Source organism: Triturus cristatus, chromosome 9, assembly GCF_964204655.1.
Source record: "Triturus cristatus chromosome 9, aTriCri1.1, whole genome shotgun sequence".
NCBI classification, from domain to species: Eukaryota; Metazoa; Chordata; class Amphibia; order Caudata; family Salamandridae; genus Triturus; species Triturus cristatus.
Genome location: NC_140592.1, coordinates 1,063,828,728 through 1,063,846,179, shown reverse-complemented (window position 1 = coordinate 1,063,846,179; position 17,452 = coordinate 1,063,828,728).

The following is a 17,452-nucleotide window of genomic DNA, read 5'->3' as shown; positions in this document are numbered from 1 at the left end:
ACTCACACACCCACTCACTGACACACACAGGTACTCACACACCCACTCACAGACCCACACAGCCATCCACACATCAATTCACAGACCCATAGTGCCACTCACCAAACTCAGTTACAGATCCACAAAGGCAATCACACACCCACTCACAGACACACACAGACACTGACACATCCACTTACAAAGCCATACAGCCACTCACACACCCACTCACAGACCCATACAGCCACTCGTAAACCTACTCACTGACCTATACAGCCACTCCCACCCCCACTCTCAAAGTCTGCAGGTTACAGTTGGGAAATAAAAAAAATCAAAAACGTAGAAATTCACTGAAAAAAACAAGGATTATAGGGATGTTATAGTTAGGAAATAGAATTAGAAAACCCTAGAAATTTACTGACAAAAGTAAAGGTTACAGGAATGTTAAAGTTAGGAGATAGAATTGAAAAAAACCTTAGAAGTTCACTGAAAAAAAAGGTTACAGGAATATTACAGTTAGGAAATAGAATTACTAAAACCATGGAAATTCACTGAGAAAAACAAAGGTTATAGGTACGTTATAGTTAGGCTCAGATTTCACTCATACAAAACGATAGCAATTCAGCAGTTATAGTTACCCGAGCTAACTACAACTTATGCCCCTGCAATGCACTGCTTATGAACTCATATTACATCACTCATGACATGGTCAGTGACATCAATGATGACATTTCTGATGACATCTGAAATGGCATCACTGATGACAGTGATGATGGTTTTGAAGATATAAGATAGGTAAGTTTGCCTATATTTTTCCTTTTAAATTGTTTTTTTTTGCTGTCTTTACTGTCATTTCTGTGGATCTTGGGTTATATATCTTTGATGATATTTTTGTGCAATTTTTGCAATATGTAATAATGATTCTATAAAATGTAATTTGGAATACAATTAGTATGTATGGGACATGATACTTGATTCACTGTATTGTATTTGATTATATATAGTTTAAATTATTATACATGTATAATTGAACTGCTCTTGAACTATTCTTGGGGCATATCAACAACAACCGGCGATAATTATCGCTCAGCGCTCTTAGCGTGAGGAAAATTATCGCCGGCTAGCGTGAATTTTTATCGCTGAGATAGCGTGCTATTAGCAACACTTATCTCAATAGCGATAAAAATCTACACGCTAACAGGCTAACGTGAGATTATCGCTGGAAACCCAGCGATAATCACACGTTACCTTGTTGATAGGGACAGGCAAACTTAGCCATGATATCCTCCTTCCATAGGATATCATGGCTAAGTCTGACAATTAGCAGACGTAAAAAAGCAGCGTTAACCGCGGTTAGCGCTGCTTTTTTTGTCTCTAACAGGGTTAGCGACATTCTTGATAATAGGAGAAATGTCGCTTAGCGACATTTCTCCTATTATTTTACTCTGGAACGCCCCCTTTGCATCTCATTAGAGATGCAAGGGGAAGCGTAGAGTAAAAGGGTGCTAACCTGCAAATTTGCGTGTTAGCACCCTGTTGTTGATAGGGTGCTAGTTTTATCTCTGCTTTTTTGGCTTTTAAAGCCAAAAAAGCAGAGATAAAGCCCTTGTTGATATGCCCCTAAGTTTTTAAATAGCTCTATATATTCTTTGTCAGTCCGGATAAAGTAGGGTGTGTGGAAAAATCGTTTTGGCTCAGGCTGGCTGTGAAGATTACATGATGGCAATTTGAAAGGACAAAATATTATGGAAGATGCATTGATCAGAAATATTTCTCCATTCTCTGTAAGAAATGGATGGACTATGATTTAAAATAAATTCTTGGATGTTTATAAGAAAACATTTTTTGGGGCATTTCTTCACCTCTGAATTGTTTCTATTTCATTAATGTAAATGTATGTGAATATCTATGTCTATGAATAGCTATATGTATATGAATAGGTATATAGAGACTGAAGGAAGATGCAGAAAGGCTGGCCTCCCTGTAAAGAGAGGCATAATAAACTGAGGAAGAGACCACTGAAACCAAAAGGTTTCCTGCAATGGGAGGTTGAGAGTCATGTTGTGTGGATTCAGGTGCAAATTAAAATCATGTATAGATTGAGGAACCATTATATGACGAGGAGATGATTTATTGTAAATGGAATTGGCCATTATTTTGTACTAACAGCCCCGAAAAAGCTGTTTGGGAGCAGTGAAACATGTGTAGGCTGTGACTGTGTCAGAGAATCAAGAACTATTCATGTTTTAAATGTGAGTAAAATGTTCTCTCTGCAAAGAAATTGTGGATGAAATGTACTGGTATAACAAGTAAAAGGGTTTTTTGAAAGAGGATTGTAAAAGAAAACAGATGTGCATTAAAAAGAAATAGCAAAAAGAGTGAAGGTGTAAGGGTTAATTAATATGTAGCAAGTTGATGGCTGACCGCTGATGTGTATTTATGTTGGATTGTTTAATGATATGATATAGTGTGTTTCCCATCTCCTTCTGAATCAAAAATATTTATAGATTTGGATATGCTTATAGATAAGTTTATGTCTATCTATATATTACATAATGCTGTTTCCATAGGAAGTGCCTTTTTTGTTTTGCTAAACCTTTGGGGCCATTTCATAAATACTCATGAAACATTTGTCCACCTTTGCTCCTTCGAAAAGTTTTGGGGTGATCTGTCAAGCAGGGCTGAGAAAATGGGGTGGGGGCATTTTACCCATCCAATTTCCCACAGGAAGTTTGGAAGTGATACAGAAAAAACAGTTGAACAGAATTACACCAAATGTGGCAGAAAGTTAGATCTCTACTCAGAAAGTATGCTCTTTGATTCGTTGTAAATCTGTTCATCGATTTTTGGAAAATTAAGCTTCATTATATAGTGATATCTGGATGGTTGGTCGCGCAGGAGTACTACAGAATTCCTGCAGTATCACAAATCGAAAAATAGAGCGACCTAAGAGCGAAGAGGACTTTTTCGCCTGTCGGCTACTCAGTACAGATGGACCGGTACTAGTCCCGCAGTACAGGCCAATCTGATTAGCATGCTGGAACATCAACAGAAATATTGTGGCTGCCATTTCATGCATTAAACCAAAAAAGGCTTAGCACCAAGAGGATTCACAATTTTACTTAGGAACTACACAGCTAATGGGAATAATTATTTCCCCTCAGCTACTGGTATTGCATCCAAATTAATGTAGTTCTAGCCCGCTTTAATTTCAGGAAAAACCAGTATAGCAACCCTCCACTACCTGACAATCACTCCTCCACAATAAACAGGTGAAGAAACCTCAGAAAAATGAAAGTGAGAGTGAGAGGGCACCTCACGTACGCAACACCAGGGAGGCTGCCAGCCGGTTCTCGTCAGTATGCCCACGTTTTATCATCATTGGTTGCCCACTCACAAAAGTCAGGAAACTAGTGTCCAGTGAAAAGAAAAAGGAAACAGATCAAGAAAGAAAAGTTTTTTACTGTCCCCATCAAAGAAAGAAGCCCGTGTATTGCGAAGAACCAGATGTCCCAAGCACTATTTAAAATTGAGTTAGAAACTCACTTAAAGTAACCCTCTTTATTCAAACTGGTGAGTCTACTCAAAATAAAAGCACTCGATGTTGCTAACCTTTATAAAGAAGGGCAACATGTTTCATTGCCACTTATCTTTGTTCTGGCAAATTCATCAGGGCATAGGGTTTCAATCAAGCAGCTCACTGGACAAATGCTTTTATGTTGCGGAAGGGCTGTTACAAACAGAAAAGAAAACAGAATAGCCAATTTCTGTTCTATTATCAATAAAAACGGACCAACCACATGTATTCATAGTCAAGTCTATTACACACCAATTACTTGTTTCAATTGGAGGTATTTACCATGTAGAGGCCGAGGGCATTCGTACCTGCCTCCACTATACCAAACGGGGTTGTATTGAGTACTCTTTCCCCGATTTTTAGAGCTGCACTATCGCTAACTCGTTATCCACCTGTGGAAAAAAGACGTTTTTAAACTCTTTTTGTTAGTCAGACTTCGTATCTCACTCCGTTTCATAGTGTGTATTGTATATTATGAATACCCCTATTTATTCCACGCTGACACTCTCACCCATTGTATGAATTTACTATTTTACATCTTTTGAGAGTCGCGTACCACATCCAACCTTCAACAGTGGAGTGCTCATGTAACAGTTTCCGACTTTCGAATGGCCTGAGCCCAGCATCCATATAGTAATATGCCGGTAGCGTTTCTACTTTCCACAATGGTCCTAATGCGGCTATGTCTACAGTCCACAATCAATCAGCGCATTTAATCACAGCGCACTGTATTGCCCATAATCACACAGAGCACTTGTAAAAAGCTGCCGGCACTCAACCGCTGATACATTTTTCTCACCGCAACCAATCTCTGGAAGGGCCGTCTCTCATCCCCGCTTCACTTTCCTGTTGAAACGTGACTACTGATATGATCCTCCATGAGCTCCGCCCCTCTGCTTCTGCCTCACGTATTACGGGGCCGGAGCTCACACCGCTTAGATCTCTTCCCCGACAACGGCGGCCATCCTAAAGTGTATAACGGTCCATACAAGCCATATTAACTCGGGACCTCAGACACCACAAAAGAGCTAAATGAGGATTATTCACAGCAATATAAACATGTATATCCAATAAACATGAATTCAACCATACTCTCATTGTATAATCATTGAGCAGTTTCTCAATTTTAGACTGTTCATATCATCTTAGGTTGTTGGCTGGCACTGCTGGGTCTATACATAAAAGGGGTATCACACTCTTTTTTCACCTACCCCCGGTGTATCCCACAACAGCTTCAGTCAGGAGAACCTAGATAGAGTGCATTGTGAATTATTCCACCTACAACTGCATCAATTCTGAAGGGATTCTCATTAGTTTTGCTTCTTACACGTCTAATGCCTATCTCCTGGCCATTTCTGCAGTAAAACCCAATAAGTTCTTAACATCACTGTCAAGGGTTCTACTGTCTACTTACTTTGTTCCACTCAATGTGCCTCGCATTTAGGTCCTTAACAGGAAAAATTAATATTGACGGACTGACCTAAATAGGGCAGCCCTTCTTATGGTTACTAGCTGACAGTCCTGTAGTGGATGAACTCCCAGGAAAAGGTTCCTGAGAGTGGAACAGCTGAAGTTTCTCTGTCAGAAATCTGGATTTTTCCCATCTTTGCCTTGCACTTCAAGAGGCATTGAACACACAGTCATGTTTTACTGCAAATGGGCAGTGGTTTGTAACCTGCGGGCTACAATGTGTCTGGACTATGCCCTAACGTGAGCTCAAGCCCGGACACCACTATCCTCCCAGAACTCAAATAATCTAGGGGAATTATGTGGGTGTACCACTTATTCCAGCTGCAACTCCTATTGTATCAGTCTTCGGCATCTCTAACCCACAGGTAAATGTTTCAATCACGTATTTCATATTATTATGTATTTGTGCTTTGTAAAGAACAACGTTCACCCTTGAGCATCGCGGCCATATGACGCTGAATACTGAGTACGAACAATTTCTAAGTTAATTGTCGCCAGGTACTTCTTTAGTTTAATTATTGACTTTAAGCAAATCTGCCTCTCTTTAGAAAAAAGTGCTAGGGTAGTTTATAGTTTACTGTAGTCACTGAAAGAACACTTTCCTCTAAACCTGTTTTTCTAAACAAAGCTACCATTGCAAGAACCGGTCACCTTCAACACTGCTGCCGACCAGGATTGTTCAAATTGAATCCTGAACTCAGTTGAGAGTTTTCTTGTTGTCAATCACGTTATAAGCCAATCGCAAATATTTAAATTGGATTCTCTCAGCCACTGGGAACCAATGGAGGCTTGCAAAACCAAGCAAACATGATTGGACAGTTTAAGTTTTAAAGTGCCTCACTGCTACATTTTTAAAAGAGCAGGAGCTTGTGAAAAATGTGCTTGCAAATAATCAATGTGAGAAGAAACTCATGTTTGGTAGGATACAGTGTTTTGTCTCAGTAAAAAAAATGCAGGATGTATTAATGATAAGTGTTAGACCTGGCACCATTGGCCTGGGTCTCCCTTCCATTTTTTGCTGTTGCCTTTTATGTTTTTGCTGGTTTTAGATGCTTTGGGCACTGTGCCACTGCTATTCAGTGCCACAGTGCAAGTGCTCCCTATGTTAAATTGATGTATGGATTAGTGACTCCATGCTTGGCTTATTTGGTTTACTTGTCAGACCCTAGTACAGTGCAATGTGTGTGCCCAGGGCTTGTAAATTCAATGCTACTGGTGGGCTTGCAGCCCTGATTGTGCCACCCACCAGAGCAGCTTGTTAAGTGTTTCTAAGGCTTGCCATTGCAGAGCCTGCATGAAATCTGGTACAGCCATGTTGACTTGGCAATTGCATCCACTTGCCAGTCCCCAAACATTCTCTTTTCACATATCAGACACCCCTATGGTAGGCCCAAGGGCAGGGTGCATTGTAGTTAAAAGTTAGGACATGCCCTGATGTGTGTGGCATGTCCTAATAGTGAATTACTGCCATTTTCGTTTTTCACTATTGCAAGGCTTTCTGTTCCGATAGACCAGAATGGGCAGTTTGATTACAACATGTTATAATCCTAACTGACTCAGGGAACTAGGTAGAAATTTGAGTTTAGTATGCCTGAACTCAGAATGATAAAATACATCTTTTAGTGAAGTTGGTTTTAACATTCTGTGTTTGAAAATACCACTTTTAGAAAGCAGGTATCTTCTTACCTAACCATCCAAGCCTGACTCTGCTAGGTTGTGTATTCCATGGCTGGTTTGTGAGTGACAGGGGCTGGGGTGGCTCCAGGAGACAGGGTGAGTCAGCACAAGGCTGAATATACCTATCTGCATGAGGAATGGTGGGAGGAGTAGCACCTGGGCTTGAATAGGGCTGTGCCTGCCTTCCACAATGCTCGATCCACCTCCTGTGGTGGTCTGATGACCCTTGCCCACAATGTCAAAGGAAAGAAGGAGTCTTGTAAACAAAGTGCTCCAGGACTGCACATAACTGGTTTGGACTAGGTACAGACACTCTCTACCTTCAGAGACAAAGGATTTGTGTGTATAAAAAGGGGGACCCAGACCCCAGAACTTTAGATCACTTCTGGGAATCAAGACGAACCTTTGCTGTGGAGAAGAACCAGGAAGCTGAAGGAGGTGACTACCCCTGTGCTGTGTGTTTGGGGGTTGGCCTGCAGTCGTTGCTTCATTGCGAAAGAAAGGAGAAGAGGACTGAGGGTGCTTTTCATCAATTTGAAGAAGAATCTCCAAGGGCTTGAACTTTGAGCTTGCCTCCTGCCTGAAGTCTCAGGGATACAAGACTTCACCAACCAGCCCCCACTGAATTCCTCTGCTGGGAATTGAAGTGCCTGCTGTTGTGCTGGGCGAGAGACTGCGTGTCGCTGGGAGCTATAAGCGCGACGCAACGACGAGAAGTGTGTCGCCACCACAGCAGTTGCCGTCGCATCGCCAAGGAAGCGTGCCGCCGCTGCAGCTGTCGCCATTGCATCACCGCACAGCGTCGCATCACCGGAGAAGCGTGTCGCAGGGCCTGTCGTGGCTCAGCAGATCATCGAGTCGCTGCACGGCCGTCGGGCGTGCACGCCTCGCATCAACGTTGTCGCATTGTAACCAAGGCTCCATTTTGTCGCATCGCACCGGAGAGAAGTATCGTATCGAGGCGCCATCCTGTCGCATCGTACCGGAGAGCAGTAAGAAACCGACGTATCACCTCCCCACACAGTAAGGAAGCGAGCATCAACTCCCCTGTGCAGCAGTAAGGAACCGACGCATCCACTCCCCTGAGTGTAAGGAACCGACGCATCACCTTCCCTGTGACCCTTTAGTTTGCTTTGCGTTACACATCCAAGGTACTTTGAGAGTAAAGTGTCGCATTTACAATCTTAAGAGAACTGAGCTATTTCCCAATATTTTAAAGTCTATTTTTGAGTACAGTATTGTGTATTTTTGTTATTTGGTCTTGTGATAAGTCTATATAAAGAATACTAATTATTATAATACAACTTGTGTGGTGTCCATCTGTAGTGTTGTCACTGTATTACTGTATGTGTTCACAAATGCTATACACACTGCTTCTCAGATAAGCCTGCCTGCTCGTGCCAAGCTACCAAGGGGGAGAGCAGGGATTATTTTTGGAGTGTAGCCCCTTACCCTGACTAGATGCAAGGGTCCCTATTTGGTCAAAGGTACCTACCTCTGCCAACTAGAGACCCTCAAATCTAACAATAAGTAATTGATTAAACACAGGAATGCATGACAGCACTAACCTGCAGTGTCATTGCTAATTGGGATTCTGTTATAAATGCCAACTTTCTGACTATATTTTGTGATTTAGGTTTACCCATCTTTCTTTTTCCAGAGGTTTGAATTACAAAATACAACGTGTGCACTACAGTTCTTGCTAAGTTGGGGTTAGCTGCTGCACTAAGCTGGCTGAAGCTCCTGCATTGATTCAAAGCCAGAGCATCGGTGACTCAAGCTTCTCTACCTAATCAGCGGAGTGTAATCAGCAGCTACTGGCGAGCAGAAACAGGAAGGCACTGGTGGCTAGGAGAGACTGGGAGCCGGGCTGTACCACTGTGGATAGCTGCCAACCAACGCACCCCCAGTGAGGAGGATCAGGTAAGTTCAGGAGGCCTTACTATGCAGGGGCCAGGGTGCGGAACTCAGCGGAATTTCACAGAGTTTTCCAGTAACTCCATGCAATTCTACTGAGTACAACTCCTCAAGCTTTGCCCAGCCTTAGTTTTAGGCCAACTGCCATTGAGACCTGGTCGGATACACTAAGCAGGAGGCCCCGGTCAAAATTTTACCTTCAGAGTTAGTAACTTTTCTGGAGGATTTTCTCTCACCGTCGTGGAGTCCCCTCTAGCAGGCTGATTTCTATTCAAAGTCATCAGATTGCTTTTCCATGAGGCCCCAGTCAAATCCTGGAAGTCTGGAGCTCCGGAGTTTTAAGTAGGACAAACCTGGATCCAAGCCGGGACAGGGTTGAAAGTAGTCAGCTTGTCTGTTGACATCGGGTCGGTCCACTTATAGAGCTTTTTCTAAAATGTCTTCAAAACGTCTCCAAACTTCTGGAACTTCTTCCTGAAGTTCCTCTTGAGGGTTTAAAGTGGAGAAGTGTGGCTCAATGATTGGAGCAGCAGACCCTGATGCAGAGGTCTAGCCCGGGACCAGGGTTCAATTCCCCGCCTCGGGGGGTCTTGGGCTCAAAAATTCCACGGACCTGATAATTCTCGCCTCGGTGCCATTCCAATCATGGAGTCCCACTCTGCAACTCTGGGCAATAGCTTGCTTAATCTCCACAACGGCCCCCACAATGCTAAGGATGCCTGGCCTCCACCTTGGGGGTGCCCAGGAGTGGACGCCTCACAGGGAAAGCCAGGATGGGTTCCACAGCGGTATTCGTACAAGCGCCTTGAGACCCTTGTGGGTGAGTAGTGCGCTATACAAGTATCAATTTACATTACATTTACATTTACAAAGTGCCAAAAACACAAAAACAAAGGTCTAGAAGCTCTGAGATAGTCTTTGGAAGTTTGGACTACAGTTCCCTCAATGCATCCTGTGGACACACCCCAGGCTGGGGACTTCTTGTGGGAAATGGTGCAGGGAAGCTCTGTTAAACTGTTTCTTTCAGGGAGTCCACTCCTTAATCCTTTTTTTAGCAAGGCAAAGTACTCGTGGCTGCAGTTCCAAATGTGCAACAGTAGCAGTCCTTCAGGAAGCTATCCTGTGTGGTGCAGACAAGGGTTTCAACAGGGCAATTCTTCTTTTTGTAGTTCCAGGCAGAAAATTCAAATCCAAATTCAAAACTGAATTGCTGTCACATATTTATTCAATTATCTGGACCGACAAGCAGGGGGGCAACCCTGCCCATTGGTGCACAGGGTGCCACAAAAAAGCATGACAGCTTCCTCAAAAGTGGGGCATATTCATGTCACACAAAGCACTGCACCTTAAAATTAAAGATGGAGATGTTCTCTTCTTTGGAGTAATAGCAGGCTGAACTAACCCCGCTGGGGTAGCTCTTTCAATGAACACTCCCCCTTCACCTCCTGCAAATTCCATTCCTGGGCATGCCATCTGGCTTGGGTTGCAGGAAGATGGGCTGGTAGACAGGATATTTCTTACTGTCCTGCTCTCTCTTTGGAGCCCAGTTTGATTTACCCAGCCCCCATTCTGACCCATCCTCTGCAACCTCAGAGTCCTCCCCATCAGATAACCTCTGCTCTATGCAGCCACTTATAACCTCATCAAAGCAGCCTGGCTACGAATGTTAAGTCTGACCAATCAGGAGCGATTACTTTAAGGCTGGATTTTGGGTCACAGGAAAGAAAATTCTATAACTTCTTCTCTGTATTAGTTATGATAAATTCAATGGTGGTATGTTGTTAGATTTCTAATTGTCAATCTTTTAAGTCTTGAAAGAATATTTAGGCTCTTTCCTAGCAATATTTATACTGTAATAACATATTCCGATGTTCTCCTATGAAGCTAATAATCTACAACCAGTGATAACAAACCTGGCAGTTTTTCCCTCACCACCGCTTATAAAACATCTTTTTGTAATTACCCTGCTTATAGTTACATGGCGCTCCACCCCTGGGGCACCTAGGGAAGACCTTAGGGGTGACCTATATGTAAAAAATAAAGTAGATTATCACTTTGGAAGTACCTATACAACTAAAGTCGAATTTGTATGTAATATCCTTTTAAAGACAGTCTGCAGCGCAAGGCTGCCTTTAAAAATAACAGCAGGCAACACTATAGAGCAAACTCCAGTGCAGGAAATCGACTGGGCCTCTAAACCCCATGCCCTATTAAAAACTAGGGACTTATAGGTAGTTTGAATTCCCCCTGCCCTATTATATACTAGGGACTTACAGGGTCTGTCATTACCTATTGTAATTATACTTAATTATCAAATACCTTTTTCATCACAGCACTTGTCCTGGGCCTGGCTAGCGGAGCCCAAGAGACAGTCAGTGTCAGTTACCACCAGTATCAGTCAAATAATGGGGGTCCACAGAGCAAAATGAATGATTTTCTCACAATATATGCAGAGTGGAATGTGGTGTGATACTCCAAGGTACTCTGATAGGGGACCCTACATATTAAAAAACATTTATGGTATCCCCTAGCCAGTTTTAATATTCATTCACACACTCACTCTTCACAACCCCACTGAAAACTCACACCCTCACTCATCATACGGCAAAAAAGAAATCTCTGCCAAAGAGACCCTTCAGGGGACCCGTAGGGCATTGCAGCGCCGGCCCAACGAGGAGCACCGCCCAACGATGAAGCATGACATAACTTGTGACTGTCTCATGTTGAGAAAAAAAGAACCTAGGAACCTACTTCTCTATTTACTCTTTCTGGACACCATTTGTGTCTTATTAGGAACAGTACCCTATTCTTGGATTAATAACACTTCAAAGGTACACACTGTTTCTCCAAACCAGAATGTGCACATAACCACCCTCAGTGGTATCTGATATGTCACTCCAGTGGTGCACACAAATTGGTGCACACAGTTTCAACAAACTAGAACATATGTATAGCTTCCATCAGTGAAATGTAGTGTAACACCACAATGGTGCACAGGAATTCACAGAAATCAGAATGTGTACATAACTACACACAGTTGTAAAGTCTCCGACCCCTCAAAGGTACACAAAGAATGTACAGATTAGTGGCATGTGACCTGTCACCCCCAAGGTGCACAAAACTTCCTCCCAAGCACCATAGTCACACATATAACCACCCACAGTGGTGTATGTTGTGTCACCTCAAAATGCACATGACCTCCACATAGCACAAACAAAAGCTCCAAACATGCTGACCCTATGTAGGATGTGGCAGTCGATTAATTTACATATCCTCCTTACATGCACATATACAAACACCCTAGTACTGCTCACAAATCATCTTTATAGTACCCACGTTACTATAGAAAATACAGAAGTAAACATTTAGAATCATGAAAAAATCACAAACTGAAATGTAAAATATGCACGCTTCAAAAGTATCACACTGCTTCATATTCCACAATCACACTCCCAAATCATCACAACAAAGACACATTGCTACAATATTATTTGTCAAGTCACTTCCCGAAACTGAAAACACTATTCAATCACCACCGCTAAAATAATAGTAACTCCTTACTACACTGAAGGAAGGTAACAGATATAAATGCAAACATTACTTTTCAGAATAGCAGAAAAGAGCATTTTTGCAACTTAGCTTCATACAATTATGAAAAAACACACCTGACTAATGTCCAAATTGCCACCTCACCTTCCTGCTTAACAGAGCCTACATCACGGTTTAACAGGCCTCACTTTCTTTCCAGTGCACCTGGGGATGCGCACGCAGTTCCTCTGTGTCTATTTATTGTTTCCTCACAAATCTTTCCTAGATCCTAGAAAACAGTAACTAAGCCTTAGGTGAATGCCACACTGCCCTTTCACACAGCTATAAAATGCTGAGCACAATGAAAGGAAGGTCACGAAGGCTGTCTCTTCGTATCTCAAGGAGCTTGTCCTCTCGGCTCCCACATTTGTCCTCACAGCAGCCACGCGGACATCCTGGTACCCGCTGGGCCTCACAGGCACGCGCACGCATTGCAATGCGCGTGATCCTTCATGTAGCTCTGCGACGTCGCGAGGGTACGGCAAGAGAATACGCAAATGGCATAAGGCAAACCATCCTGATTCTTTTCCACTTGTAAGGAGAGAACAGGAATGCTGGTAACTATTTTTTCTAAACATCGTAGCGCATAGCTTTCTAAACGAGCCTGAAGACATTGGGCTAAGTGTAAATAAAACAAAAACGCTACTGTAGTGGTCTAGCTGAAGAGATGAAACAATGAAAAACCTACCCCACTACTGCCCTCTGCAAAAAGCTCTTCAGATTTGCAGGGCAATTCCATGGCACTGTACCTCTGCCAATCCTCTTCTGCAAGCCAGAGCAGCAGCACATACAGGGTAAAATATTCGTTGTAGTTACTTTATTCGATATATTAAAAACATATCATAAAAGTTTGGTACAATAAATATAAAAACAGTTTTAAAAACCCACTACAACTATATGCTTTGAACCTTATACAATTAAAAGCAATAAAAGATAGCAATAAATATGCATGTACAGTGTAAACAAAGACCCCCATTTGTCAGTACCTTTGGCGATGATATTCTTTATGGGCAACAGGGATAAGTTTATATCTTAAATTTATTGCACCTTAAGGAGCTTGCGTCTGATCCTCCAGGCCCAGCCCAGGTATTTAGCAGTCCCACAGATGACACTAGGGACTGATGTGTCATAGATCAAGATACGCAATGCCACCCTGGCAGACCTGGTCCCCATATTTTTACAAACCGGTGTCAACCATCTCGCTCTTGGTTGCCGGTATGCTTTGCATGCAAACAGAAAATGACCAATAGACTCCAAGGGCGAGGCACAACCGGGACAGCCTTTCGAACTTACGGGTGCCGTGCTCCATCTAGATTGAACCTCGAAGAGTGGGAGTGTACCATATCTCATCTTGAGATAAAGGGACCTATCTTCAGGAGATTCAATAATGTCCAAAAAGGGTTCCATGCTAGGTGCAGGTTTCACATCCAGGAAATTTAAAGTTAGCTCACCTCCCTGATTTCTTAGGGTATTAATCGTAACCCATTCCCAGTAAGCCTTCTTTATCACAGGTTTGGGTGGGGGGAGCTGGGTTTCCCAGGCCTCTTCCAGACCTATCTTCTGGAGCTCCTTTTTCAAATTTGATACCCAGGGGATCTTGCGCTCAGCTCCGAGTTTTATTAGCTCGTCGAGGGCAGATGCATAGTGGAGGAGTTCAGGGGTTCTCCGGAGCCTTGCCCAGTATAGTAATGGGCGCAGCCTGGCTACATTGCTAAAGTTTTGTCTGCCAAGATCATAGCGGAGAGGAACTAGTGGGGTAGACAGAGGGAGCGACAATAAGTCTCTGAAGAACTTATTCTCAGATCTAAGCAGCTCTTTTAGGTTTTCGAACCCCCACAGTTCTGCCCCGTATAGGGCCGCTGGCATTGCCTTCCCCTCATAGACCTTAACTGCCGCGGCAATGGGCCTGGTGTAGGAGAGTCTCTGGTGTTTCGCTATTGCCCCTGAGGCTCTCTTATGGGCAAGAAGCATTTTCGATAGATGGGGAGCCCATTTTAGCTTATTGTTTACCCTGACTCCAAGGTAATCAAAAGCCTCAACTAGCTCAAGAGTAGTGTCGATAAGCTTAATGTTATTCCTAAAATTTCTAGAGGGTGATAGTGCCATTAGCTTGGTTTTAGAAGTGTTTATTTTCAAGCCCCTGGTGTCACAAAAATGGGAGAAGCGGGAGAGCAATCTTTGGAGGCCCATAGGGCTTTTAGATATCAACAGAGTGTCGTCAGCAAAGAGCAGGGTGGGTGTTTTTTCCCCGCACAGGGTTGGTGCATCGACCGTGTCCTCTCTCAAGTGGTCTGCCACCCCATTTATAAAGAGAGAGAACAGGGTCGGGGCTAAAACACAGCCCTGGCGTACTCCTTTCTCGACGGTGATCCTCTCTGTGAGCTGTCCCTGATGCCCCCAACGGACTTTAGCAAAATTCCCTTCGTGAAGGCGTTTGAGGAGGTCCAAGATTAGGGGGGGGATGCCCAAGTCATACAAGACCTGCCACAGCTGTAATCGTGGGACCAGGTCAAAGGCCGTTTTTAAATCAATAAAAGCCAAATACAGGCTGCCTTTTTCGATAATTACAGATTTCCAATGTATGGTACAGAATCTGAAGACCTGGTCAATGGTGCCAACCCCTTCCCTAAAACCGGCTTGAAAATGGCTCAGGATACCCTCCTCATCTATCCAGGTCTTGATTCTAGTGAGGAGGACTCTGCCAACCACTTTTTGTAGGACATCGATTAAACTAATCGGTCTGTAGTTGGCAGGGTCCCCCCTGTCCCCTTTCTTATAAATGGCCACCACCTCCGCCCCCTTCCAAGAATCCGGAACCGGGCATCCCAAAGCTAAGTTATTTAAAATGCGTAGAATAAATTCTGCCCATAGGTCTTTGTCGTGTAGCAAGAGGTCGCCAGGGAGGCCATCAGGTCCTGCTGCTTTTCCTGGGGCAATCATATTAATTGCAGAGAGGACCTCTGATAGGCCAAACGCGGCCTCTATCTCCAGGGGTACCAAGTTCTCAATTACCGGGGTCAGATTCTCTGGAGCCATTTTTTCCCCAAAAGAGTAAAGATCAGAGAAGTGCTGGTACCATTGACTCCCCGTTATATGATTGGGGATTGGGTCAGCTCTTCCCTTGGACCGGACATTAATGAGACTCCAGAAGGGAGTTGAGTCTTTTTGTAAAGCTGCGGCCTTTAAATCCTGCCAATGGCTTTCCTCCCACAGTCTCTTTGCCTTCCTGATAGTTTCGTAATAAATTTTTCGGGCTTTAACAATGGCCGGTTGAACCTTATGTTTAATGGCTTCAGATAGAATCTGTCTTTTTTCCCTGCACGCCTTTGAGAACCAAAGGTTTTCTGATTTGGGGGGAGGGCACTTATGGTCCCCCTTTTCCTGTAACACAAAAAAGTTCCCCACCCTTGTCACTGTTTGATGATATACCTCTAAGAAGTGTTGGGGAGAAGGGGCCTGTGAAAGACAGCCCCTGGGCATATCCAGGGCTATAGAACCTTCTTCCACTATCCTTTTTATTTTTCCCAGGTCCAATTCGCGTTTTACCACCCTTGGCCACTTAAGACGCCTATTACAATTGGTCGGGACAACCTCTCTTGCCCCAGGCCTCTGTTTGTTGGAATACTCGATGGAAGTAGTAACAGACTCACGCTTGAGCTTCATGAACAGGGGGCTGTGATCGCTCTCACACCTGTTGATTACTTCCATGTCAATAAGATCTGGCCAAAGCTCGATGCCCAACAGAATGTAATCAATGCGCGAGGGAGCTCTAGTCCTTGTGAAAGTAGGGGCTCCCTGGCCATCTGAGCAAGTTCGCCCATTTGTGGCCCTCAGATTGAACTCCAATGTTAGCGCATTAAGTTGCAGAGCCCTCTTAGACCATTTCTTTATTGGCGGAAGAGTAAGTTGGGGTATGCCCTGCTTAGAGTCGGCATCTCCAATGCCCAGGATGTCGTCGCTGCTCAGGGGCTCAAAAGTGCAATTAAAGTCCCCGGCAACGACGACATCCACCTTGAAAGTGAATGCTGTTAATTCGGCCTCAAGAGCCGATACAGCAGGGCTTTCCCGTGCTCCAGGGGTCCCCCTAGCATAGATATTGAATATTTCAAGCGGGGGTTGGTCGTCGACCCCGTTGATTGATAAATGGAGGAGGTCGTGAGATATAATTACGTGCCTCTTGATTGCCCAGTTCAAGTTGATGTTAATCCAAATTAGGAGACCCCCCGATGGACGTCCTCTTATGGATCTGATTGCGGGGACAAAATGAGTGATGAACCCTGATCTATGCAGGGGTACCAAACTCCAGGTTTCCTGGAAGAGGATGACATCAAACTTGTCGATGAAATCGCTCCAAACAGGATCTGCGAGATTCTTCCCGAGCCCCGCAATGTTCCATGATAAAAAATTGATAACGCTCGTGGGAGCAGGAGTTAGGGGGGTCCTCAAGTCCACCACCTGACTATCTTGGCATCCCTCATTGATTACCAGAGTATCAATTGTTTCACCCAAATCGTTTGAGGACTGGTTGGAAATGGGGATAGTGCTCGAATCCAGCCCCCCAATGGAATGAGATGTGGAAATATGTGCAGGGGAAGTCATGTGGAGATTGGTTAGTCAATCCACCTGTCCTAAGCCTGAGTCCTGTCCCCCCCTCTGTTCAGACCATGCGGGGAACCTACGAACCTGGATTGAAGAAAGAGCGGGAGGAGATGACCTAAACTCCAGGAGTAATAAATTTTCTGCTAAGACAGGGTCCCCAAACACGATCTCGATACAATCTGAAGAAGCATCCGCCCGTGATAGCCTTTTTGCCCTTATGATGTCCTCTCTAATGATTGATCTACACCCTCGAACATGTCTCAACCAGTGTATGGCTTTGTTATGAAGAGATACACTGTTTTCAAAGGTGGACCTTGGTGACAATTTTGGAACATGGGTCATAAAGACAGAGGAGTTGGCATGCACAGGTTGGAAATTTGCCGAATTGGCTGGGGAGTGGAGTGATTGGTTGTTATTGCCCTGTCTATGAGATGGAAAAAAACGAGGGGGGCGTCTGTTAAAGGTCTTAACATTCGGTGTGCTTGCTGGGTCAGGGCATCTTGTCATGTCCGCATATGAGTTAATCCGGCCGTTTATTCTAAATGTAATATCCGCATTATGAGCCCCCTCCTGTACATGACCGGCATTAGTTTTGGCAGGAATTGGCTTTGGGGGAACAGGCTTCATCCTGCAGGGAACTGCCCC